General features: G+C 40.5%; 1 protein-coding gene and 1 long non-coding RNA gene across 15 annotated transcripts in view; one reads left to right on the top strand and one right to left on the bottom strand.

Annotated features, from left to right (window-relative positions):
* Window positions 1-3,068, top strand: part of LOC134353843 (uncharacterized) — an 84,782-nt gene extending 81,714 nt beyond the window's left edge. The window contains exon 3 of the long non-coding RNA XR_010019689.1: window positions 935-3,068. This is a non-coding gene — a long non-coding RNA (uncharacterized LOC134353843). The remainder of the gene's footprint in view (window positions 1-934) is intronic.
* Window positions 1-25,941, bottom strand: part of dlgap1a (discs, large (Drosophila) homolog-associated protein 1a) — an 890,995-nt gene that overhangs the window by 408,132 nt on the left and 456,922 nt on the right. The gene's annotated exons all lie outside the window — the stretch shown is intronic.

Raw genomic sequence — 25,941 nt, 5'->3', positions numbered from 1 at the left:
GATAAGGCAATCTTCTTGACTATTAGCCTGCCCTAAATATGCATCCTCTCCATCTCCAATGATGTACAAAAGAATTAAGTAATCTCAATAAGAAGTTCTTGCCTATGCTACTGTGAATGACATCATCTTCCAACTTTCCATGTTCTATTTCCAAGGACAAGGTATTCAGGCACGTGGGGATATCACCTCTTGAATGCTCAACTCCAATTCACAGACCATCCTTTCTAGGAAATGCATCACCAGTACTTTACTAGGTCCAAATCCTGGGACTTCATCCTCAAGTATAATGGGAAGACAGCAGCAGTTCAATAAAGTTGTTCACCACCAATTTCCCAAGGGCAGTTACGGACGGCAATATATTTTTGCCCTGCTGGCGATACCAGATTCCAAAAATAATGAGGAAAAAATAAATTCAGTACTGATAATGGATTAAAGTTCCTATTGTGAAATTCAAACAAGATCACTTGTAATCTGAAATATCCAGTCTAATATAAATAATTTTTAAAAAGAAATTTGCTCGATTTGTATCAAGCACACTTATGCAAGATTCTATGCCTTGCTACCTACTTGTCTGTATGCATTATAGCCAGGCAGAAGTAAGGAACAATAGATTAAAAATTCCAAGAACAGAGATATTATAGTCTTTCAGATTCTATCTTTCTGGAGCAATATAAGAGAAACATGAAATCTGTTTTTTATGTTTGAAGATTATTCAATATCCTAGAAAAAAATTTAGAAGCAAATGTAGAATTTTAAGACACCAATTTTCTTTCATTTGTAAGGTTTATTTATCACGGTGGTCTGAGTGATTACAGAAGGTGGAGCTGGCTGGTGGGGAAGGCACCGGAAGATCTGAATAATATCCCGTAATACAAAGAATGTGGAGTATCGCTGGTATAATTGTATTATGTTTCTTCTATTTCCTACCAAGCAGCTCAAACAGAGAGAAGCACGGTATGTTTGGGATGGCCTATGGAAGTCAAGATGCGGGACAGCAGCAGTGGATGGCGTGAATAATGAATGCAAGGGTGAATGTCACAGAAGGAAAAGGGCAAGAGATCCCAAAAATAGGGGAGTGTTGTCGATAACTGCTGCCCACTTGGTTGCAGGAGAAATGCTGGAAGGAAAAAACCATCGTTGACAAAGGGGATTTTGAGGGCCCAAATGCAGAACTTACAAACACTTTGAGCTGGCAAGTCCTGCCTGCCATTTATGGGAAACTGTATGGCTATGGTTAAATTTAACTCTAGTTCTGGATTGCACTCTGAATAAGATGGACCATGACTTCATTGACATAAAACAGAGACGTTCAATAGCTTGGGATATGTTCCCAGTTTTCTATTTTTAATTCTTACCCCACCTGTCCCACCTGTTAAAATTAAGTAGTAAATAGATTCAAACATAACTCTCAGCTAGAAATCTAAGAGTGGGGAATTTGAATTTCAATTACAGTGACATAGAAGCAAATGTAAAATTTAACTCCTTGATCATCGTCATGGGAAATTGATGAATATTCAGTTAGAATAAGAATTGGAATCAGGTTTATTATCAATGACTTGTGATGAAATTCATAGTTTTGCAGCAGCAATGCAGCACAATAAGACCGTAAGGTACAGGAGCAGAATTAGGCCATTTGGCCCATCGCGCTTGCTCTGCCATTTCCTCAATGCTAATCCATTTTTCCTCTCAGCCCCAAACTCCCCCCGTTTCCTTCATGCCCTGACCAATCAAGTTGCAATCAATAAGTTACAGAAATAAATATATAGGGCAAAAGGCATTGTTCGTTTATGTGTTTATGTGCTCTGAAGGTTGACGGGAAGAAAGTGTTCTCAGTGTGGGTCTTCAGGTTTCTGTACCTCCTCACCAGTGGTAGCACCATTTATAGGGTATATCCTGGATGGGAAGGGTCTTTAATGATGAATTCTGCTTTCTTAAGGCACCATCTCAGAAGTTGTTCTTGACAGAGGAAAAAATTAAACCAGTTATGGAACTGGCTGAGCCTCTGCAGCCTTTTGCAATCCTATGCATTGGAGGTTCTATATCAATCTGTGATGCAATCAGTTAGAATGCTCTCTATCATTCATCTGTGGAAATTTGCAAAAGTCTTTGGTGATATACCAAATCTCCTCATACTCCTAATGAAATATAACTGCTGGCATGTCTTCTTTGTGATTGAATCATTGTGCGCAGTCCATGCTAGATCTTGAGAGACATTGAACTTAGGAACTTGGAGTTGCTCACCCTTTTGACTATTTACTGCTTCATGAGGGCTGGTGGATTCTGATATGGTTCTCTATTGTGCACAGAGAATTGGAAGGGGGCTGGTAGAAGGGAATTATGGTTGGGGAAAGAGGAAGGGAGAGGGGATAGAGCAGGAAGCACCAGAGAGACATTCTGTAATGATCAATAAATTAATTGTTTGGACTCCAATGACCTTGCTTGGTGTCTCAGGGATGGGTGTGTCTGCACCCATGCTGACCCCCACCCTGGTACTCCTTCTCTGCCACCTGTTCCACAACCCTTTTGTGGCAGTCTGCCCTTGCCCTTCCCAACATCCTTTGCTCTCACCGGATTTACCAACTCATTCTCCACTCCACATTGACAAATGCAAAAGTCTTAGGCACCCCAGCTAAATATATTTGAAACTTGATTTGTGTGAGGGAATCTGATCGATAAACAGTAGCCTGATTATGATTTGTTGTTCCCTAGGTGCTCCAAAGCCATGTAGAGAGCCAGTGAGATTGTGTACATTGTAGATTGTTGTGATGGTAGTCAAATTGCAATGGGTCTAGGTATGTATTTGACATAGGAGTTAATTCCCGTCATAGCATTATTGAATTTATTTTATTAACTCTTGATAAAGCATACATCACTTGAAATGAATAACTATTGGATAGTAGTTACTGTTATCAGTTCCTATTCCAAGAACATTGGTTTCACTATAATTAATGTTCTGCTTTCAATTTTATTCTCACAGCCATCACATCGGATCGAAATAGAAGGGAAATTTGTCTAAAGAAAATAAATTAATATTGCATTTAATCATGTAGGAGTGTTTCAGACCCCTAATTTACATGACTAAAGGATTTACATTAGACAAGAACATAGGCATGTAATTAAGTTATAATGAAATCTAACATAATTCTCAACTATGTGCATTTTTGATAGATTTTTTGAAGGAACTAAAGTCAATGCCTAAAATAGATTTTTAGCAAGTAATCTAAATTGACATTTAAACAAATCATGAGTATTATGTTGCATTTTTATTGTGCTTCTCAACAAATAAGCCAAAAATCGATGAAAACTGCAGTCTTTTAACATTGCCTGGCTTTTTATTCTAGGGAAGTCAATGGTGTGTACAAAATCATTATTTTGCCTTGAGGCTATATTTGAAGTTGAAGGAAAATGAGCACATCTGCAAGAAAAGAGGAGCTGATTTTTGACATTCTTCCAAAATCATTCAACCAAAGCAGAAAATAATGATGAGATTTTTCTTGCAGAAGCATTTTCTGAATGCCACATCTTTAAGCGTGAGATCCAATTATGTTTATCTTAGAGTTGATTCATTAGGTATTTCAGGTTTTAAGGAAGTAAAAGTTCAATTTCTTTTCTTTGCAAGCTAGCGGCTCATTACCAACACTGACTGTGTAACTTCTAATGATGTAAAGATAGTTATTTTCAGTGCTGGCTCTCGATCATTTAGGATCAACTGTTCCAGAAGAGATAAAGTATTCTCCAACAGTCAAGTGTCATGCTGTGCTCTGAGCATTAAAAGGTAAACAACAAACAGTAGTACTGCCCAAGCTAAGGAAAAGACTGCTGTCTTAAAAAGAATAGCTTTTGACAACTTGTTGTTCACAGTTTGGTATCAAAGCTCTTCTCATCTACCCTATATCCCTGTGAAGGCTGTTAGAACCTTACCAGCAAGAAACGGCATGATTTCCATTATAGAATTGTATTTAATACAGAAATAATAAAGATAGACTATTTTATCTTCTATTATTGATCTCAAAAGTCTCCCATTCTCAATGTAAGACCATGAGAAAGAGGAGTAGCCTATCAAGTCTGCCATTCTATCATGGCTGATTTATTATCCCTCTCAAAACCATTCTCCTGCCTTCTCCCCTTAACCTTTGACCTCTGACTAATCAAGAAAATATCAACATCGCTTTAAATATACTCAATGAATTGGCCTCCATAGTTATTTGTATGATGAATTCTTCTAAGCCCCAGTGAGTACAGGCCCAGAGATATCAAATGCTTATATGTTAATCCTTTCATTCCCAGAATCATTCTCGTGAACCTGCTTTGGACCCTCTCCAATGCCACTTAGAGAAGGGGCGCAAAATTGCTCACTGTATTCCAAGTGCGGTCTGACCAATGCCTGATAATACTTCAGCATTACATCCATGCTCTTACAGTATATTCTAGTCCTCTTGAACTGAATGCTAATATTGCATTTGCCTTCTGACTCAACCTGCAAGTTAACCTTTAAGTAAACCTTCACAAGTCTACCCAAGTCCTTGTGTAGCTCTGATTTTTTTTTAAACTTTCTCCCTGTTTAGGAAATAGTCTAAACATTTATTCCTTCAACTAAAATGCATGACTACTTTCTTACACCACATTCCATCTGCCACTTCTTTGCGTATTCTCTCAATCCCTCTAAGTCCTTCTGCAGACTCTCTGCATGCTCAACATTACCTGTCCCACCGCCTATGTATGTATTGTTCACAAAATTGGTCAAAAGCCATCAATTTTGTCATCTAAATCATTGACATATAATGTGAAAAGAACTGGACCAGTACAGAACCCTAGTCACTGGTAGCCAACCATAAAAGGCCCCTTTATGCCTACACTTTGCCTCCTCCCAGTCAGCCAATCTTCTCTTCATGCTAGTATCTATTTTGCACTCCATATCTCAGAAAAGATGTGTAATCAGTGGAAAGAATCCATAGGAGGTTCACAAGGATAATTCGGGAATGAAAGGGTTAACATATGAGGAGTGTTTGGTAGCTTTGGGCTTGTACTCACTGGAATTTAGAAAATTGCAGGGGGATCTCATCGAAACCTACCGAATGTTCTAAGGACTAGATAGGGTGGATGGGGAGAGGATGTTTCCTATGGTGGGGGCATCCAGAACTAGAGGTCACAGCCTCAAAATCGAGGTGTGACCTTTTGAACGTAAGTAAGGAGGAATTTTTTTTTTTAGCCAGAGAGTAGTGAATCTGTGGAATGCTCTCTTACAGACTGCAGTGGAGGCCAAGTCCATGGGTACATTCAAGGTTAATAGTTAATAGTTTCCTGATCGTCAGGTCATCAAAGAATATGGTGAGAAGGCAGGTGTATAGGGTTGAGTGGGACCTGGGATCAGCCATGATGGAATGGCGGAACAGACTCACATGGCTGAATGACCTAATTGTGCTCCAATGTCTTATGGTCTTATCTTTCCTCTAATGCCATGGGCTCTTATCCTGTTTCGCAGACTCATTTGCAGCACCTTGTCCAAGACCACCTGAAAATCCAAGTAAACAACATCCACTGACTCTCCATTGTCTATCCTGCCTGTTATTTCCTCAAATAGCTCCAACAGATTTCAGAATCAGGTTCATTATCACTGGGATATGTTGTGAAATTTGTTAACATAGCAGTAGCAGTACAATGCAATACAGGATAAATATTAAAAAACTCTATTATAGTAATTATATTTATTGTATGTATTTTAAATAGTTAAATTAAAAGTAGTGCAAACGTAAAACAAGTGAGATAGTGGTCATGTGTTCAATGTCTTTCGATCCTGTAGAGCAGCCCCCGCCCTCCCCCCCCCCATACTGGACAGCGATGCAGCCTGTCAGAATGCTCTCCACAGTACATCTGTAGAAGTTTAAGTATTTTAGGTGACAAACCAAATATCTTGAAACTCCTAATGAAGCATAGCTGCTGTCTTGTGTTCTTTATAGCTGCATTGATATGTTGGGACCAGGTTAGTTTCTCAGAGATCTTGATACCCAGGAAGTTGAAAATATTCACCCTCTCCACTTCTGATCCCTCTATGAGGATTGGTCCTTGTTCCCTCGACTTACCCTTTATGAAGTCCATAATCAGTTCTTTGGTCTTATTGACATTGTGTGCAAGGTTGCTGCTGTGACACCATTTGACGAGCTAGTATTTCCCGCTCCTATATGCCCTCTTATCTCTATCTGAGATTCTACCAACAATGGTTGCATCATCAGCAAATTTATAGATGGCATTTGAGCTATGCCTAGTCACATAGTCATGGGTATAGAGAGAGTAGAGTGCTAAGCACACATCCTTGAGGTATGCCAGAGTAGATTAGATCATCAGCGAGGAGGAGGTGTCATTACCAATCTGCACTGCTTCTGTTTTTCTAGTTTGGAAAAAGAGGATCCAATAGTAGAGGGAGGTACAGAGGCCCAGATTCTGTAGGTTTTTAATTAGGATTGTAGGAATGATGGTTTTAAACGCTAAGCTTTAGTCAAGAAGCACCATCCTGACGTACAGTAGGTGTTTGTATTGTTCAGGTGATTTAAGGCCGCGTGAAGAGCCATTGAGATTGAGTCTGTCATAGATCTATTGTGGCGGTAGGAAAATTGCAGTGGGTCCAGGTCCTTGCTTAGGCAGGAGTTGATTCTAGCCATGACCAAGCTCTCAAAGCATCTCACCACCATACATGTGCGTGCTACTGGACAATAGTCTTTTAAGGCAGCTTACACTACTCTTCTTGGGCACTGGTACAATTCTTGCTCTTTTGAAGCAGGTGGGAACTTCCACCCATAGCAGTGAGAGGTTGAAAATGTCTTTGAATACACCTGCCAGTTAGTTGTCACAAGTCCTCACAACCTTACCAGGTACTCCATCAGGGCCTGCTGCCTTGCAAGGGTTCACTCTATTGAAGGACAGCCTGACGTTGGCCACCGAGACAGAGATTACAGGGTCACCAGGTGCAGGTATATTCTCTCACAGCTGTAGTTATATTCTCCCTTTCAAAGTGGCCATGAAAGGCAAGATTTGTCAGGCAAGATATCTCCTTAGGGAAACCATGCTGACTTTCGCCTATTTTATAATTTGTCTCCAACTACCCTGAAACCTCATCCTTCATGATACACTCCAACATTTTCCCAACCACTGAGGTTAGACTAACAGGCATATAATTTCCTTTCTCCTGTCTCCTTCTCTTCTTGAATAGTGGAGTGACATTTGCAATTTTCAATCCTCTGGAACAATTCCAAAATCTAGTGATGATTGAAAGATCATTACTAGTGTAGCGGTGAGCGTGATGTTATTATAGCTCAGGGCGGTAGATTCCAATGTCATCTGTAAGGAGTCTATAAATCATTCCAGTGGAATAGGTGTGCTTTTTGTAGGTGCATCAGTTTCCTCCCATAGGCCAAAGATGAACCAGTTAGTAGGTTAATGGTCATTGTACATTGTCCCATGATTAGGCTAGGTTTAAATCGAGGGTTGCTGGCTGGTGTGGCTCCAAAGGCCAGAAGGGCCTATTCCATGGTGTATCTCAATAAATAAATACAAAATATGCCTCCACAATCTCTTCGACTACCTCTGGTCCAGGTGACTTATCTACCTTCAGAACTTTAAATTCCCAAGCACCTTCCCCTTACTAATAGCAACGAATCTCATTTTTGCCCACAGACACTCTGGAATTACTTACATTGTGATAGTGTCTTCCACAGTGAAAGCTGATGCAAAATACTTATTAAGTTTGCCCAACATTTCTTTGTCCCCTATTACTGCCTCTTCAGTATTACTTTCCAGTGGCCTGATAACCACTTTCTTCTCTCGTTTTCTTTTTGTAAATCTGAAAAACTTTTGGTAACTCTTTTATATTATTGATTAGCCTTGCTTCATATTTCATGTTTTTTCTCATTATGGCATTTTTAGTTGCCTTCTGCTAGTTTTTAAAAGCTTCCCAATCCTCTAACTTCCCACTAATTTTTGCTATATTATACTGTATGCCCTCTTGATTTGCTTTTATGCTGTCTTTGACTTTCTTGTTACCCTCGGTTGCCTCAACCTTCCTTTAGAGTACTTCTTTATCTTTGGGATGTATCTAGCTTACACATTCCGAATTCCCCCCAGAAATTCCAGCCATTGCTGTTCTGTCTTCATCCCTGCTAGTGTCATCTTCCATGCAATTTTGACCAGCTCCCCTCTCATGCCTCTGTAATTCCCTATACTGCACTGTAATACTGATTTTAGCTTCTCCTTCTCAAATTACCAGGTGAATTTTATCATGATCACTCACTAATTGTTCCTTTATCTTAAGCTCCCTAATCAAATCTGCCTCACAACACAACACCCAATCCAGAACTGCCTTTCCCCAAGTAGGCTCAAAGTTGAGCTGTTCTAAAAAGCCATCTTGTAAGCACTCTACAAAATGCCTCTCTTGATTTCCAGCACCAACCTGACTTTCCCAGTCTCCCTGTGTATAGTAATCTTTCATGACATAGAAACGTAGAAAACATACAGCATAATACAGGCCCTTCGGCCCACAAAGCTGTGTCGAACATGTCCCTACCTTAGGACTACCTAGGCTTTACCCATAGCCCTCTCTTCTTCTAAGCTCCATGTAGCCATCCAGGAGTCTCTTAAAAGACCCTATCGTTTCCACCTCCCGCCACCGCCGGCAGCCCATTCCACGCACTCCCCACTCTCTGCGTTTATATAAAAAAAACTGACTCCTGACATCTCCTCTGTACCTACTTCCAAGTAACTTAAAACTGTGCCCTCTCGTGCTAGCCAATTCAGCCCTGGGGAAAAAACCTCTGACTATCCACACGATCAATGCCTCTCATTGATTATTGATTGGATAACTATTGTAACATTCCCTGAGTTACATGCATTTTCTATCTCCTGTTGTAATTTATATCCCATATTCTGACTACTGTTCAAAGGCCTGTATATAATCCACCAGAGTATTTTTATACTAGCAGTTTCTAACTCTACCCATAAGGATTTAAAATTTTCTGATTATATGTCACCTCTACCTAAGGATTTGATTTATTTTTTTTAAACCAGCAAAGCTACCCCACTCCCCACTGCCTACTTGCCTGCCCTTTCAATGCAATCTGTGTCTTTGAATGTTAAGCTCCCAACTATGATCTTCTTTCAACCATGACTCAGATACCCAAAACATCATACCTGTCAGTCTCGAACTAAGCTACATCATTCCGTGTACTGTACTGCATGCATTCAAATATAGCACTGCATCCAGTCCTGTGTTTGTCATACTTTTTGATTTTGCCCCCATTTTACACTTCAACTCATCGCACTGACTGCAACTTTGCTCCATCATCTGCCTGTCCTTCCTCACAGTCTCACTGCACCTACTTGTAAACCAACTGCCCCATCACCCTGGTTCCCACCCCCCTGCCAAATTAATTTAAACTCTTCCAGCAACTCTAGCAAAAATGCCCACAAAGATATTGGGTTCATGTGTAACCTATCCTTTTTTTACAGGTCATACCTTCTCCAGAAAAGATTCCCAATGATCCAGAAATCAGAAACCCTGCCACGTGCAGCACCTCCTCAGCCATTCATTGATCTGCACTATCATCCTATTCCTAACCTGACTAGCACATGGTACTGGAAGTAATCCAGAGATGACTACTTTGGAGGTCCTGTTCTTCAGCCTCTTCCCATCTCTAATACTCACTATGCAGAACCTCTTCCCCTTTCTACCTATGATATTGGTGCCAATGTGCACCGTGGCATCTGGCTGCTCATCCCCTCTCTTGAGAATCTTCTGCAACTTCTCTGAGACATCCTGGACTCTAGCACCTGGGAGGCAACATACCTATCACTGTTGCTCTGCTTGACTTTACCCTTTCCCGCTGAGCCTCAGAGCTGTCCACAGTGCCACTGGCCGAGCTGCTGCTGCTGCTACAGTGTCCTAATAGGTCATCCCTGCCAGCAGTATCCTGCTGAGGATAATGGCCACAGTGGTATCCTGCGCTGACTGCTTACTTGCTTTACTTCTCCTGGTGATCACCCATCTACTATCACCAGTGACCCTTTAGCACGTCACAATTTCTAAGACCTCCATCAACCCAAAATAGCTTCTATTTGTGCTCTTTCAATTCTGGTTATTTGAACATTCTCCAGTTTAATTGGTGCATCATTGCCAGCCTGTCTTCAGAAATAAAGACCGTAGGTTATGAAATGCCTTAAACTCCTTCCCCTATACCTATTGTTATTGATCATTGGTCTTCAAGTTGCATTATGTTAATTGTTGTTAGATAACACTTCTGTGGAATGTGTTTTTGTATTTTTGTTAAAGATGTTATATACAAATAAAAATTGCCTTTTTTAAAAACTGCCCTTTCTTCGTATGTTAATTGGGACACAGGGATCAAACTTAATTTGGATAGCAAACAACAGGAATTCTGCAGATGCTGGAAATTCAAGCAACACACATCAAAGTTGCTGGTGAATGCAGCAGGCCAGGCAGCATCTCTAGGAAGAGGTACAGTCGACGTTTCAGGCCGAGACCCTTCGTCAGGACTAACTGAAAGAAGAGCTAGTAAGAGATTTGAAAGTGGGAGGGGGAGGGGAAGATCCAAAATGATAGGAGAAGTCAGGAGGGGGAGGGATGGAGCCAAGAGCTGGACAGGTGATTGGCAAAGGGGCTATGAGAGGATCATGGGACAGGAGGCCCAGGGAGAAAGACAAGGGGGGGGGGAGGAACCAGAGGATGGGCAAGGGGTATAGTCAGAGGGACAGAGGGAGAAAAAGGAGAGTGAGAGAAAGAATGTGTGTATAAAAATAAATAATGGATGGGGTACGAGGGGGAGGTACGGCATTAGCGGAAGTTAGATCCACAGCCTCCTCTACTGTAAAGATGAAGCCACACTCAGGTTGGAGGAACAACACCTTATATTCCGTCTGGGTAGCCTCCAACCTGATGGCATGAACATTGACTTCTCAAACTTCCGCTCCCTGTCCAGCTCTTGGCTCCATCCCTCCCCCTCTTGTCTTCTCCTATCATTTTGGATCACCCCTCCCTCTCTCAAATCTCTTACTAACTTTTCCTTCAGTTAGTCCTGATGAAGGGTCTTGGCCTGAAACATCCACTGTACCCCTTCCTAGAGATGCTGCCTGGCCTGCTGTGTTCACCAGCAACTTTGATGTGTGTAATTTGGATAGCACTTGGCTTTACAAAAAAACCCAAGGATATTCCATAATTTGACCTCAAGATTCATTTACACATTGGCCTGTGGCCTGTTAAGGTAAATAACAACTTAATCAGATGTAGAGATAATGATATACAATTAACTCATTGAACACAAACATTAACAACCCAATTTTATACTACATTCTTATTTATACAATTTATCCATCTTTTTATATTTTGTCCATCTAGCCTGCACCAGTAATGTTATTGACCATAAGACCATAACTAGTTGGATATATCCATAAAGATGTGAAAATTATATTCTTTGTCCTGAAATATTAGTTCTGTTTCTCTTTCCACAGATGTGGGCTAACCTGGTGAGTATTTACATTTTCTGTTTTTATTTCAATATCATTATTGACTAATGCCAATAAACTTTACTAGGTAAAACTAAAGCTAACCAGTTCCTGATAAAGGAAAGACGCGCTGTGGTTTGAAACACTGCAATAAAGAGCAGAGAGTTGTAGACAGAGCTCAGCACCTCACGACAAACAATCTCCTTTCCATGGATTCTAACTACAGTTTCTGATACTTAAAGGACACCTTCTATCCCAAACCTTCTCTCTTCTTCCTCTGGAGAGGCAGAACATACAAAAGTCTGAAAGGATGTTCTACCACACTCAAGGACAGCTTCTGTCCTGCTGTTGCAACGCTATTGAATAGTTGGTGTCAGGTCACTCATCTGAGTGCTACTGGTACCATGTAACCCAGTACTACCTGTCGCATGGTCGCGTGGTCGGCGACTAAACCGGCTCCCCCGCCAGGCTTGCCTGGTGAGGAGGGTGGCTAGACACCCTGCAGGACGAAAAACAAGACCTGTCAAAGGACGGATGAAACCACTCGGAAGGTCAACGGCCATTTAGCAAACACGTGCCATGAAGCGCAGAAAGGGTATCCCTTGCATCGAAGCTTGGTCTGGCCAGTCACTGCAAAAGAACTTCCCCCAGCCGTCTTGGACCCCACCATGCTGCTGGATCCGGGAGGGGATGTCAAGAGGGTGGGTCGAGACCTGTGCAATGCCCTACTCACCTAAAATCCATTGATGCACACGCTGTTCCTTTCTGAGGAGTGGGGTATAAACCCCACTAACTGACTGAAAGGAACCATCATCATCCTATGGGATGGATAGCCAGAGAGAGAGATTGAATAGTCCCCTTGTATGGTAAAATGAACTTCTGACCTCACAAACTACCACCTCGTGGCCTTGCACCTTCTTGACTGTCTGCACTGCACTTTCTCTGCAATTGTAAGATTATATTCTGCATTCTGCTAATACTTTCCTTATATTACCTTGATGTACTGATGTAATGAAATGATCTGTATGGATGGCGTGCCAAACATTTTTCACTGTATCTCAGTACAAGTGACAATAATAAACAACTTTACCAATTTAGTAGTTCAACAGGCAAATTGGCATGGAATAATTTAAAGAATGGTAGAACGTGTAATAGGCTGTGCTGCTATGTTGTCCAAATGTGCACTTAGAAGACAGTGATCGGAAGTAGAGTTGGAGTCTATTGACAGGATGTAGTTGGAGCAGATAGTCAAGACAGTCAATGTCAAGAATCAAGCCCAGCAAACTGAGTGTTACTAGAAACTGTCATGGGCAATGTCAGAGAATACATTGTACACCACATCCTAATCACTGCTTAGTCAGTGACTACCAACAATCTAGATCAATTAGTACTTGTACGTAAAATTAATCTGCATCACTACCCTCTCACGTACTCAACACTACTACAGCCTCACATGTATATTTCACTTATTGGCAGCCATTCAGTTATGATAAGCCATACATTGCAAAGATTTTGTATGCCACCTATTGATGTTTTTTTTCATTCAAGGTGGTAAGCCAGAGGGTGGAGACACATCTGTAAAATGGCTATGGATGGTGTACATCTGGCCAACAGCAGGGTTGAAACATTTAAGGATAAAGATAATTTTTAAAATCACATTTTCCTTTCATCCTACCTAACTTTAAGTTGTGGAAGATGCAATCATTGACTACGTTTAGGATCCTCCCATGCAGATTCACATTCATTACAGCAAAATGTCCCCTAGTCCCATTTTTAACTCAATCACCCAGGAATTGCCAGTGGAGAAAAGGAAAGCAGACAATAACATACAATATAAACAAAAAGGGAAAATGCTGAAAATATTCAGTTGATCAGACGGGAACCGTTGATAAAAAAGGAGTGATGTTTCAATAATCTCCTATAAGAAGTGGTTTTCAGATGCTGCCTGACCTGCTGAGTATTTCTGTCAGTTCTAGTTCTTTTTTCAGATTTTTGAAATTTGGAGGAATTTACTTTTTGAATGATAAGCCAAGTTGAATTTCAGTACTACCAGTTATCATCTCAAATACAATGATAATTGAATTTAAAATAGAAAATGGTGATATATTGCATAAACTAATTAAACTTCAAGTGGATGAAGCCTAGGATCTGGATAAATTACAACCATGCACCTTATTAACAAAGGGGATTGCTGAACCATTATTACCACATATATAAAACATTTCTTTTGAAAAAGGTGTCGTGCTGGAGGCGGCATGGACAGCTAAGATATTTAGCAGAGTAGATGTCCAATGGTAATGCAGTAGAATTAATTTATCAAGTATTTCCAAAAGCTTTAGATGAGGTAACCCATGAAAGATTCATGAATAATATTACAGAATAAGGAGCTAAGCAACAAACAGCAGATTGAATTATTAGCTGGCTTCAGGACAGAGAAGAGAGAGTGGGAGTGAAGGGTAGGTGTTGTCAATGGAAGAATAGTGGTAATAGTGGTAATGACCTGCTACAAAAATCAGTTCTGGACAGCTGCTGTTCACAATTTATATTGTCTTAGAGTCATGCAACATGAAAACAGCCACTATGATAAATTTGGATCTGCTGACACTTATACAAATTAATCCCACCTTTCAGAACATGGCCTGTACATGCAAAGGTATGACTGGTTATTCAAGTGCTGGTTGAAATATTTCTTAAATGCTGTCTGCAACACTACTTCCACCACCCTCTCTGGCAGCGTATTCCATCTATTCACCACTCTCTGGCTGAGAAAGATCACTCTCAAACCCCCTTCAGATCTTTTACCCCTTACTCTTGATTTATGTCATTTCATTTGATCTACCATGATGTGAGGAAAAGTTTCTTGAAGTCTAACCTATCTCTATCCCTCTTAAATTCACATTTTCAATCAAGTCTTGTCTTAATTTCCTCTGCTCCAAAGAAAATAGATGCAGCCTCGCTAGCTTCTCCTTATAATTGAAATGCTGCATCCCAGGCAACATCCTAGTGAAGCTCACCTCCAACATAATCTTTCTTGGCACAGAGAGCTGTGGAGACAGTGTCTGTAGGTACATTTTAACTGAGACATTTAGGTAATCAAGGGCTATAGGATAAAGCCTGGAAAGTGAACTTGGGGAATGTTTAATCTTTTGGATGGTAGGGTTGACTGAAAGATCTATTCCTGTTTTCTTAATGATCTGATCATAAAAAAACCTCAAACATTTCAAAAGATATTTTCTGCTTTGTTCTTTTCTCCTGTTTCAGTTTTTGATGTGGTACTGTTTCATGGTTGACCATCTCACCAGGTCTATGCAATCTGAAGGCCCTCTTGTGAAAGGTTGATATATTCTCAAAAAAATATACACCACTACTTTTTCAGCAAGCCTCAATGGTAGCCAAGTAGAATTGGAATTGTTTGATGATTCCCCCACCCCCCCCGAAAGTATAGAGGCAAGCCTAATTATGTAACTGTCTGCTTCCCTGGGTTTAAAATAGTTGTCTCTGCATAGGACATGAATCACAACCGGACTTGCAAATTTGTATAGCTTTACATTTCACTAAGTAGTGACTTCAAGTGTTAAATAGTGGAATAATTTGCTTTATGATTGGTTCTTTTAAATGTTTACTCAAAAGGCTGTTTAAAGGTATGGATGCTGTGGCATTTATAAAAAGTGGTATATTTCTAAAGCTAATTGTGGGAATTTTTTAAAAAAAGCTCAAGGACTGATAAAACCATGTTACAACATTTCATAGGCGGTTTCTACAGTTAACAATCATATCAATTGGATGCATACATCAGGCTTCGTTCAAGTCATAAATGTTGCTGGTCAGATTCACAAAGTATGACATTTCTAAAATCAATACATCTATGACCCTTTGATCTGTTCATTTCTAGTGAGAAGACTTCTGCATTTTATTGATATATTGATCAATACAGATTCCTAAAACGGCACCCAGGCTTTGACCTACAAGAATGTCATTGTCACAGAGACGAAATAGACATTTTTTCACCTCTATGTGTTTGAAATTAAAGTTGATATTTTAGGAGCACACTATAATTCATTCCTAGAAATAAAATTTCTTAAGCCTGAATCATTCAATAAATAGTATCTACATACAGGAAACAAGAACATCTCCAGAAGGAAAAATATATTTTTGTTGAGAGTTCTTTTAAAAACTTTACTAATAACAACTACTGTACATTTCAAGCCATTTCTGGTTCCTTACCTAATTATTTACTGAAGATCAAAATATTTCCTGTTCATTTTAAAGATTACATTGTTATTGAAGAGTTCACCTATTAGCATCAATTGATATAATTAAAACATGTTACCAATTCTTAAGTCAGTTAACTCAATTTCTTTATGGGCTCGTCATTGTCTTTTGCAGTTTAAAGTTGTCCACAGGGCTCATATGTTTAAAACCAAATTGGCGAAGTTCTATCCTGATATTAGTCCCTGGTGTGACAAATGCAAAGGAGGTGAGGCTTCCCTTATTCATATGTATTGGGCCTGTCCTACTTTGGAAAAATTTTGGAAAGATGTTTTAAAACTTTATCTTCTATATTAAATTGTCATTTGGAACCTGATCCTTTGATCGGTCTTTTCAGTATTTCTTGAGACTCTGACAAGCATTTGATCCTGGCTAAAAGAAGAACACTGTCTTTTGCCTCTCTTTTAGCTAGACGAGCAGTACTCCTTAAGTGGAGAGATGTAATTCCCCCTACCCATGTTCAATGGCTTAGGGATATTATGTCTTGTTTAGATCTTGAAAAGATTTACTATTCACTTTTTAATTCCGACATAAATTTCCATAATGTGTGGGGACCTTTTCTTGAATATTTTCATAATTCTCACCCAGATTGACAGGTGTATTTTTTTTCTTCCCTTGATAATCAGATCCTGCATTTCCAGCTTTCTCTGATTCTTTGATTAGGTAGCAGGCTGCTTTTTAAATTATTATTCATTTCTCTGTTTCCCACAATATATAGCTCTGGGGTGACAAAAGTTTATCTCAAATGCCCTTTCAAATATTTATACTAATAATGGTTGGCTTGGAGTTGGACAGTGGGTGGGTTGGGTGCTTTCCTTTTCAATTTTTCATTTTTAATATGGGTGACTTGCTCATTTGTTAAGACATGTATTATTGCTATTTTTGACTGTATTGCAATGATTCTTCTATTTATACTATTGATTTTTTTCTTCTGCGCTGTAGTTTGTAGAAAATAATAAATAAAATATTTTTAAAAAACATGTTACATAATTATAAATAACATTCATATCATGCCAGAACTGGGGGATATTTTGCAGATTTTTTAATGAAGATGTCTTAATGATATTGATTTTCATGATACTAATGTAAATGGAAGTGCATCATATCAAACATGGATACTTTTCTCATCCTAATTGTTAATTCTATCCCCAGGTAAAATACTGAATGCTCTAATGAAAAGATTAGATTAAGTATATTAGTTCATTATCACATACGAGGGGAGATTGATAAGTTCATGGCCTAAGGTAAAAGGAGTCAATTTTAGAAAACCTAGCACATGTATTTTTCCTACATTTACACAACTTACTCCAGCAGCCGTGGAGCATACCGATCCCCTCTTTGTAGAAGTCGGCATCTTGGACCTCCAGAAAATGATCAACAGCAGGGGTGATTGATAAGTTTGTGGCCCAAGGTCAAGGGAGATGAGTTATTAACTTCAAACTTTCTGCATTTCACTCAAAGAGCTGAACTGCACATGCATGTAATGAGAGCTGTATAACTCATCTCTTACCAACTCTTCCTTCAGTTAGTCCTGACGAAGGGTCTCGGCCTGAAACGTCGACTGTACCTCTTCCTAGAGATGCTGCTTGGTCTGCTGCGTTCACCAGCAACTTTGATGTGTGTTAACTCATCTCCTTCTACCTTAGGCCACAAACTTATCAATCACCCCTGCTGTGGGCCATTTCCACAAAGAAGGGATCTGTATGCTCCATGACCGCTGGACCAAGTGTGTACATGTAGGAGGGGACTATGTTGAAAAATAAATGTGCTAGGTTTTCTAAGGTTGACTCATTTTACCTTAGGCCACGAACTTATCAATCACCCCTCGTACATCAGAGTGCAATGCATTGGTTTCATGAGGGTCACAAATAAACACGATACAGGGTAACAATAAATAATATCTAATTATTTCTCAGTTTAATACAAAAAAAATATATCCCCCCAAAATTCACAATATAGTTTGAGGTTTCCCTAATATTCCGTAGAATATAAAACAACTCAAGTAATTAAAAACACAAGTGATTCTGCAGAATTGGAAATCCAGAGCAACTCACACAAAATGTTGGAGGAAATCTAGAGATCAGGCAGCATCTATGGAAATGGATAAGCAGTTGACATTTCAGGCCAAGACCCTTCATCAGGACAGGAAGGGAAGGGGGAAGGTGCCAGAATGAAAAGGTATGGGGAGGTGAAAAAGAACAGGCTAGAAGGTGATAGGTGAAGCCAGGTGGGTGGGAGAGGGGAGATGAAATAAGAAGCTAGAGGTGATAGGTGGAAAAGGCAAAGGGCTGGAGAAGAAGGATCTGATAGGAGAGGATGGTGGAATATGCAAGAAAAGGAAGGAGGATGGGCTCCAGAGAGAGGTGATAGGCAGGTGAAGAGAAGAGATAAGAGACCTGAATGGGGAATAGAAAAAAAGGAAAGAAGGAGAGAAAAAATTACTGGAAGAAGAAATCGATGTTCCTGCCCTCGGGTTGGAGGCTACCTAGACGGAATATGAGGGTTGTTCCTCCACTCTGAGAGTAGCACATCATGGCAGAAGAGGAGGCCGTGGACTGACATGTCGGAACAGGAATGTGATGTGTTAAAATGATAGCCACCGGAAAATTCCACCTTTAGCAGATGGAGTGCAGTTGCTCGACAAAATGGTTCCCCCAGTTTACATCGGGTCTCACCAAAGTAGAGGAGCACCAGTTACAATTGATGACCCCAACAGATTCATTGGTGAAGTGTTGCCTCAACTGGGAAGACTGCTTAGGGCCCTGAAAGGAGGTAAGAGAGGAGGTGAATTTGCAGGTTTAGCATTTCTGATGTTTGCAGGGATGGTGCCAGGAGTGAGATTAATGAGACTGGATGAATGGACAAGAGGATAAATAGAGGGAACGGTCCCTGTGGAAAGCAGAGAGTAGGGAGGGGGAGGTGAAGAGGTGAAGATGTGTTTGATAGCAAACTCCCATTGAAGATGGTGGAAGTTGGGGAGAATGATGTGTTGGATGCAGAGGCTCATGAGGTGGTAGGTAGGAATGGGAGAAACTCTATTCCTGTTAAGGCGGTGGGAAGTTGGAGTGTCGGGGAAATGAAGGATGTGGGAGAAGGCAGCATCAATGGCAGAGGAAGGGAAACCATGTTCTTTGAAGAAGGAGGGCATCTCTGATGTCATGGAAAGGAAAACCTCATCCTGGGAACAGATGTGGCAGAGATGAAGGAACTTCAAAAAGGAATAGCATATTTACAGGAAACAGAGTGGGAAGAGGTATAGTCAAGATAGCCATGGGAATCGGTAGGTTTATAAAAGACGTCAGTAGATAGTTTGTTTCCAGAGATGGAGACAGAGAGATCAAGAAAGGGAACAGAGGTGTCAGAAGTGGGCCAAGTGAATTTCAGAGTAGGGTTGAAGTTTTAGGCAAAGCTGATTAAATTGATGAGCTCAGCATGGATATCTGAAGCAGCACAAATGCAGTCATTAATTTCGCACAGAGAGTGTTGTGGAGCATTACCAGGGAAGGCTTGGAACATGAACAGTTCTACATAGCCAACAAAAAGCTTGGGCCCATGCAGTTGTCCTTGGGATTGGAGAAAGCGGGACACGCTAAAGGAGAAATTGTTGAGGGTGAGGACCAGTTCCGCTAGATGGAGGAGGAAACTGGTCTTTCTTTTATCAAGAAAGAAGTGAAGAACTTAAGACCTTCTTGGTGGAGGATAGAAGTGTACAGGGACTGGACATCCACGATGAAAATGAGGCAATCAGGACTAGGGAATAGAAAATTGTTGTGGAGATTGAGAGCATGTGAAGTGTCATGGTTATAGGTGGGAAGGGACTGAAGCAAGGGGAATAGAATGGAGTCGAGGTCTGCAGACACTAGTTCAGTGGGGAAGGAGCAGCTAGAGACCATGGGCATGCCCCGAACAGTCAGGTTTATAGATCTTGGTTAGGAGGAAGAAATGAGCAATGTGGGGAAGAGAAACATGCGTTTGGTGGCAGTGGATGGGAGATCTTCAGAAGTTAAGTAAAATCTTTTAAAATTCAGAAAATGTGAGAGGCCCTCCATTGGGTGGGGTTGGCCATGGATGTTACGTCCTAGCTGTCTATAATATCTTGCAACCCAGAGCAAGCTGTTGCCCATGTAGAAGGCTGCCCCTGTCCATGCAGCTGATGAATCCAAAGAAATGGCAAAGACCAACGCATGTTGACACCAGTGGCATTTGCAGGAGTTGCCAGTCAATGTTGAGCTCAACATGGGACTGCCTTAGGTATCTCCAGCTCCAGAATTCTTGGGGTTTACTCCTGAAGCCTTCCTCTTGAGAAGGTATAGCCGCAAGGCAGTGGAGGTTTGAAATCAGAGTTTTCCTTCTCCTAGGTGAGCTGTGACCATAGCTGACAAGCCCCATCTGGCTGAAGTGACTGGTTTTGAGGTAGCAGTAACCCGCTTTTGCTCCTTCTCTTGTCAGTAGAAACTGTCCCACTGGGCTTGGTCACTAAGCCACATGCGAATATCAGGAGCTGGATTTGGTTGTCAGAGGCTATTTGAGACACACGCCATTGGGATCATTTAATATGTAGTGGGAGCTTATCTCCACTAACTCCCCCTCGACTATGACAACTTTAAGGGACCCAGAACATTTACTGATATAACAATTAGGAGCTAAGTTTAGGAATATACAATTTCCACATCTGGATTTTGTCTGTGGATACATATTGGAGTGTGTGCAACCACTAATTTATGCTAATCATTATACACAGTTATTTTTTATGAATATATTATTTATGCACTTGGCTGAGAGCCATCTGTGCACTAACAAAAAAAACTAAAATAATCAAAGTGAAATTTTATATTGCTGACAAATAGAAGATTTTCTTATTAAAGTTTTGTTCAACTGGAAACTTACAAGTCTGTACTCTGGGCTGATATTTTATGCTTTATAATGCCAAAAACTCCCTAAAGACATTCCCTGAATGCACAATCATGACTCATTTAGAGAAAGGTAACCTCAGAAATATATGTGTGCTCAAACTGTTGTAAGTTATCTAATTTATTGTAGCATTTATGTGATTACCCAGGACCCTTGAGAATCAGGATTATTCTTTAATATATTGCTCTGATTTTTTTGTTATCACTATTACAGTGATTATAGCAACTTTCAACTTGTGCATTACGAAAACTACTATGGGCTGATGCATCAGCATGCTGCAAAGAAAGTCAGTGGAAGGCTATCTGCAGGAGGGAAGATATCATTGCAAAACAGGTTCATATCTGGTTACGTTTTTGTATATTGTAATTTGTATAAAATATATTTGTTGTAGAAATAGTGAGAGAACATCTAATCCCAAATACAAACTCTTCCTGCATCACCAATATCTCCAAGCACAAACAATTTGTGATGCCAAAGTGAGATTAAAGATGTGTGAAAACACTGAGAACTAAGTCTTCAATTCTAGATGTGTTTAGGTGTTTATAGTTTCCGGCCACATGACAGATTAACCACTGTTGCAAACAGATTTACAAAATAACGAGGGATGAAAGCAATGAGTTTTTGTAAAACACTACTGTATAAAACAAAAAAATCTGACTTCAACTGCAACACTCTCCCTCAGTCTTTTCTGTAAAATCATAGGCTAGAAATATTATTACTTCTGATGAACACTTTGCTTTCAATAATCAGAAACTATTTTGTAATTGAAAATGGTCAGGATGAGGAGTTGTCATAACTTGTGCTGTATGGATGAAGCATCAGGTGTAGTACTATCAAAATGTATCTTTGGAGTCAAACTCATTTAAAATGAGCAATGCTCCATTTGCATTGGGAGAATTTAATTTTCAGACATATTCAGGTTCAAGTTGAGTTTGTTGTCATTTTCCTGTACATATGTGTACCACCAAATGAAACAACATTCCTTCAGACCAAAGTGTACAACAAAGTATATATAACATACACATAATGCAAAGTAATATTAATGCAGGTAAATTAACAAATAATAAGGTGCATGTATGACACAAGTTTAAAAAATAAACAGTGTAACACTACTGGCACTTCATATATGATGAAACAGGGAGGGCAGTAGCCTTATGGCCTGGACGAAGGAGCAGTTTCCCATCTTAATAGTTCTTGCCCTAATGCTACGCTATCTCTTGCCTCATGGTGGGGGGGGGGGGTGTCAAAGAGATTGCTGGATGGATGGGAGGGATCATTAACAAAGCTAAGGGCCTTGCGTACCCAGCACTCTCTGATTATCCTCCCTATAGTCCTTGCAATCCTTTGTACCAGATGGTGATGCAATTGGTTAGGACATTGTTGCTCTGTAGATCAGAATAAATTATGTTTTCCAACAAAATTATTTTATTCCTGGAAATAAAACTGGAATATTACATTGGGATAATTTTACCTAAAAACTGGAATTCCATTGAATTTTTTGTCTAACTATCAAGAAAGATAACCTGCAAAAATTCATGAAATTGAGGAAAATATATTTATACTTTATACTTTATTGTCGCCAAACAATTGATACTAGAACGTACAATCATCACAGCGATAGTTGATTCTGCGCTTCCCACTCCCTGGAGTACAAATCGATAGTAAATATTAAAAATTTAAATTATAAGACATAAATAGAAAATAGAAAATAGAAAATGGGAAGTAAGGTAGTGCAAAAAAACTGAGAGGCAGGTCCGGATCCAGTTCAGGATCCGTTCAGCAGTCTTATCACAGTTGGAAAGAAGCTGTTCTCAAATCTGGCCGTACGAGTCTTCAAGCTCCTGAAACTTCTCCCAGAAGGAAGAGGAACAAAAAGTGTGTTGGCTGGGTGGGTCGTGTCCTTGATTATCCTGGCAGCACTGCTCGGAGAGCATGCGGTGTAAAGTGAGTCCAAGGACGGAAGACTGGTTTGTGTGATGTGCTGGGCCGTGTTCACGATCTTCGGCAGCTTCTTTCGGTCTTGGACAGGACAACTTCCATACCAGGTTGTGATGCACCCTAGAAGAATGCTTTCTACGGTGCATCTATAAAAATTAGTGAGGGTTTTAGGGGACAGGCCAAATCTCTTTAGCTTTCTCAGGAAGTAAAGGCACTGGTGGGCCTTCTTGGCAGTGGACTCTGCTTGGTTGGACCAAGTCTGGTCATTTGTGATATTGACCCCAAGGAACTTAAAGCTTTTGACCTGTTCCACTTGCGCACCACCGATGTAAATGGGGTTGTGTGGTCCGCTACTCCTTCTGTAGTCAACAACCAATTCCTTGGTCTTGCTGGCGTTGAGGGATAGGTTATTGTCTTTGCACCATGCCACCAGGTTCTTAATTTCCTCTCTGTACTCAAATTCATCATTACCTGAGATACGGCCTACATTTCTGGTGTCTTCAGCAAACTTATATATTGAGTTTGATGGAAACTTGGCTACACAATCATGGGTGTAGAGTGAGTACAGCAGGGAGTTTTCATCTTTGGTAAATCTCTAGCAAAAAAGAACAATCTGCATGTTCCCAAGCTAGAAACCATGAATGTATCAGGAGAATGATTCCCTAAACAATCAATATTCAATAACTAACCAATCAATAAGTTTTAAACTCTGGACCTCTGCACCTCCATTTGTAAATGGATTATTGGCTTCCTCATCAGGAAACCACAATCAGTGTGGATCAGAAATAGCATCTTCTCCGCACTGAAAAATCAACACTGGCGCACTACAAGGACTTATGCTTGGCCTGCTGCTCTACTCTGTCTACACCCAACAGTGTGGTTAGGCACAGCACAAATGCCATCTATAAATTCACCGATGACACAATTGTGATTGGCAGAATCTCAGGTGGTGAAGAGGATGCATACAGGAGTAACATAGATCTGTTAGTTGAGTTATGTCACAACAACAACCTTGCACTCAACATCAATAAACCAAAGAATTCATTGTGAACTTCAGGAGGGACGTCAAGGGAACAGACACTGGTCCTCATTGAGGTGTCAGCAATGGAAAGAGCTGAGCAGTTTCAAATTCCTGGGTCTCAACATATTGATGCAATTGTGAAAAAGGCAGAGGGCTATATATTATTAGGAGTTTGAGGAGATTTGGTACATCACCAAAGACTCGTACAAATTTCTACAGATATACCATGGAGAGCATTCTGTCTGGTTGCATCGTTGACTGGTATAGAGTGGTCACAGCACAGGATCAGAAAAAGCTGCAGACGATTGCAAACTGAACCAGCTCCGTCATAAACACTAGTCTCTCCAGCATCGAGAACATCTTCAAAAGGCAAAGCCTCAAAAAATGTGTCATCCATCATTAAGGATCTCCATCACCCTAGGCATGCTCGCTTCTTATTATTACCAGGAGAGAAGAGGTACAGGAGCCTGAAGACACACACTCAATATTTTAGGAGCAGCTTCTTCCACTCCATCATCAGATTTCTGAAGGGACAATGAAACAGTCCATGAAAAAATTTTTAGTAATTTGACTAAATTTTTTGAAGAGTTATCAGAGTTTGTTGATAGGGTTAGTGTACAAGATCCCACACAGTGTATTAGTCCAAAAGATCCATGGAATGCACTGCAATTTGAAAATACAGATCTGCAATTGGTTTGGTGACGGAAAACAGAGGTTCAGGATAGTGAGTTTTTATTGTATTTGGAATGTTGCTATATGATCAATAAGTTCACAGCGGAACAGTAATATTGTGGTTTGCACACTGATTTACGGTACAGGCGACCTGGGTTCATTTCCCACTGTTGCCTGTAAGGAGTTTGTATATTCTCCCTGTGACCATGTGGGTTTCCTCCCACAGTCAAAAGACGTACCGGTTTGTATGTATTTAGTCATTATAAATTGTCCCGTGATTGGGCTAGAATTAAATCGGGGAGATGCTGGGCTGCATGGCTCAAAGGGCCTATTCTACACTCTATCTTCATAGAATAAAATAAAATATGAAGATTTTGGTGTCAATAATGGTAAGGAGGGTAGACTTTGAATACAGGATAATTCCTATAGTTAGTGAAGATGGGTAGAGAGACAACATTTGGAACTGAGCCCTGAAGCATGGCAGGAGCAATAAGGTGAGGATATATACAATGTGTGGTCAGACCTTAGAACTGAGGAGCAGCAGATGTCCAAATTCAAGAATTCCTTAAGGCAGTAAGAGAGTAGGTAAGGTAGTTCTGAAGGCACACAGGATTCTTGCCTTCATTAGTTAGTGTATAGAATATAAGAGCAGAGTGGTTCTAACTTATCTATATCATTCATTACGTAGAGTGAGGTTGGAGTACTGCATATAGTTCTAGTTATCATTTTATAGGAAGGATACAATTGCACTGGAGTATGTGCAGAGATGATTCACCAGGACGTTGTTAGGAATAGAGTATTTCCCTTATGAGGTGAGGATGAATCAAAGGAGTGCTCATCATTGGTCATCAAAGGAGCTGTCATCGTTGGGTCGTCTGAGTCAGGATGGTAGGTCTTTGGTTCATTTGGGCTTTGGCGAGGTAAGTGGGTAAGAGGACTTAGCTTTTCCCTGCATTTTCTGAGGAACTGAAGGCATGTCTGTAGGGTTAGTAATTTGTGCTGGGTGTCAGATGTGGGAATTTTCCAGTCTTCCTGATGGCCAGGTGCACTCAGATACAGCACCTGAGAGACCGTGTTAGGGATCTGGAGCTGTGGCTTGATGACCTACAGCTTATTAGGGAAAGTGAGCAAGAGGTAGATAGGAGCTACAGGGAGCTGCAGGAGTTAGATAAGTGGGTGACTGTCAGGGAAGGGAAGGAAAGAGCTCAGATAGTAGAGAGCACCAGTGTGGCCAAACCCCTCATTAATCATTACCTCATTCTGGATGCTGCTGAGGGGGGAGACCTGACAGAGGACGACCATGGCAATTGCGTCTCTGGCACTGAGCTGGATTCTGTGGTGCAAAAGATGAAAGAGGAAGATGAGGAATGTGGTAGTCATAGGGGATTCCGTAGTGAGGGAAACAGATAGGAGGTTCTGTCAGCCTGACAGAGATGCCTGAATGGTGTGTTGCCTCCCAGGTGCCAGGGTATGGGATGTCTCAGATCAAGTGCAGAGTATTCTGAAGGGAGAGGGTGAACAGACAGAAGTCTCGGTACAAGTTGGTACCAATGACATCGATAAAAAAGGGAGAAGGCCCTGAAGAGAGAATTCAGGGAGTTAGGTAGGAAGCTGAAAAGAAGGAC

The sequence above is a fragment of the Mobula hypostoma genome, chromosome 1, assembly GCF_963921235.1.
Source record: "Mobula hypostoma chromosome 1, sMobHyp1.1, whole genome shotgun sequence".
In the NCBI taxonomy this organism is placed as follows: domain Eukaryota; kingdom Metazoa; phylum Chordata; class Chondrichthyes; order Myliobatiformes; family Myliobatidae; genus Mobula; species Mobula hypostoma.
This window is presented reverse-complemented; position numbering and strand designations above follow the sequence as displayed.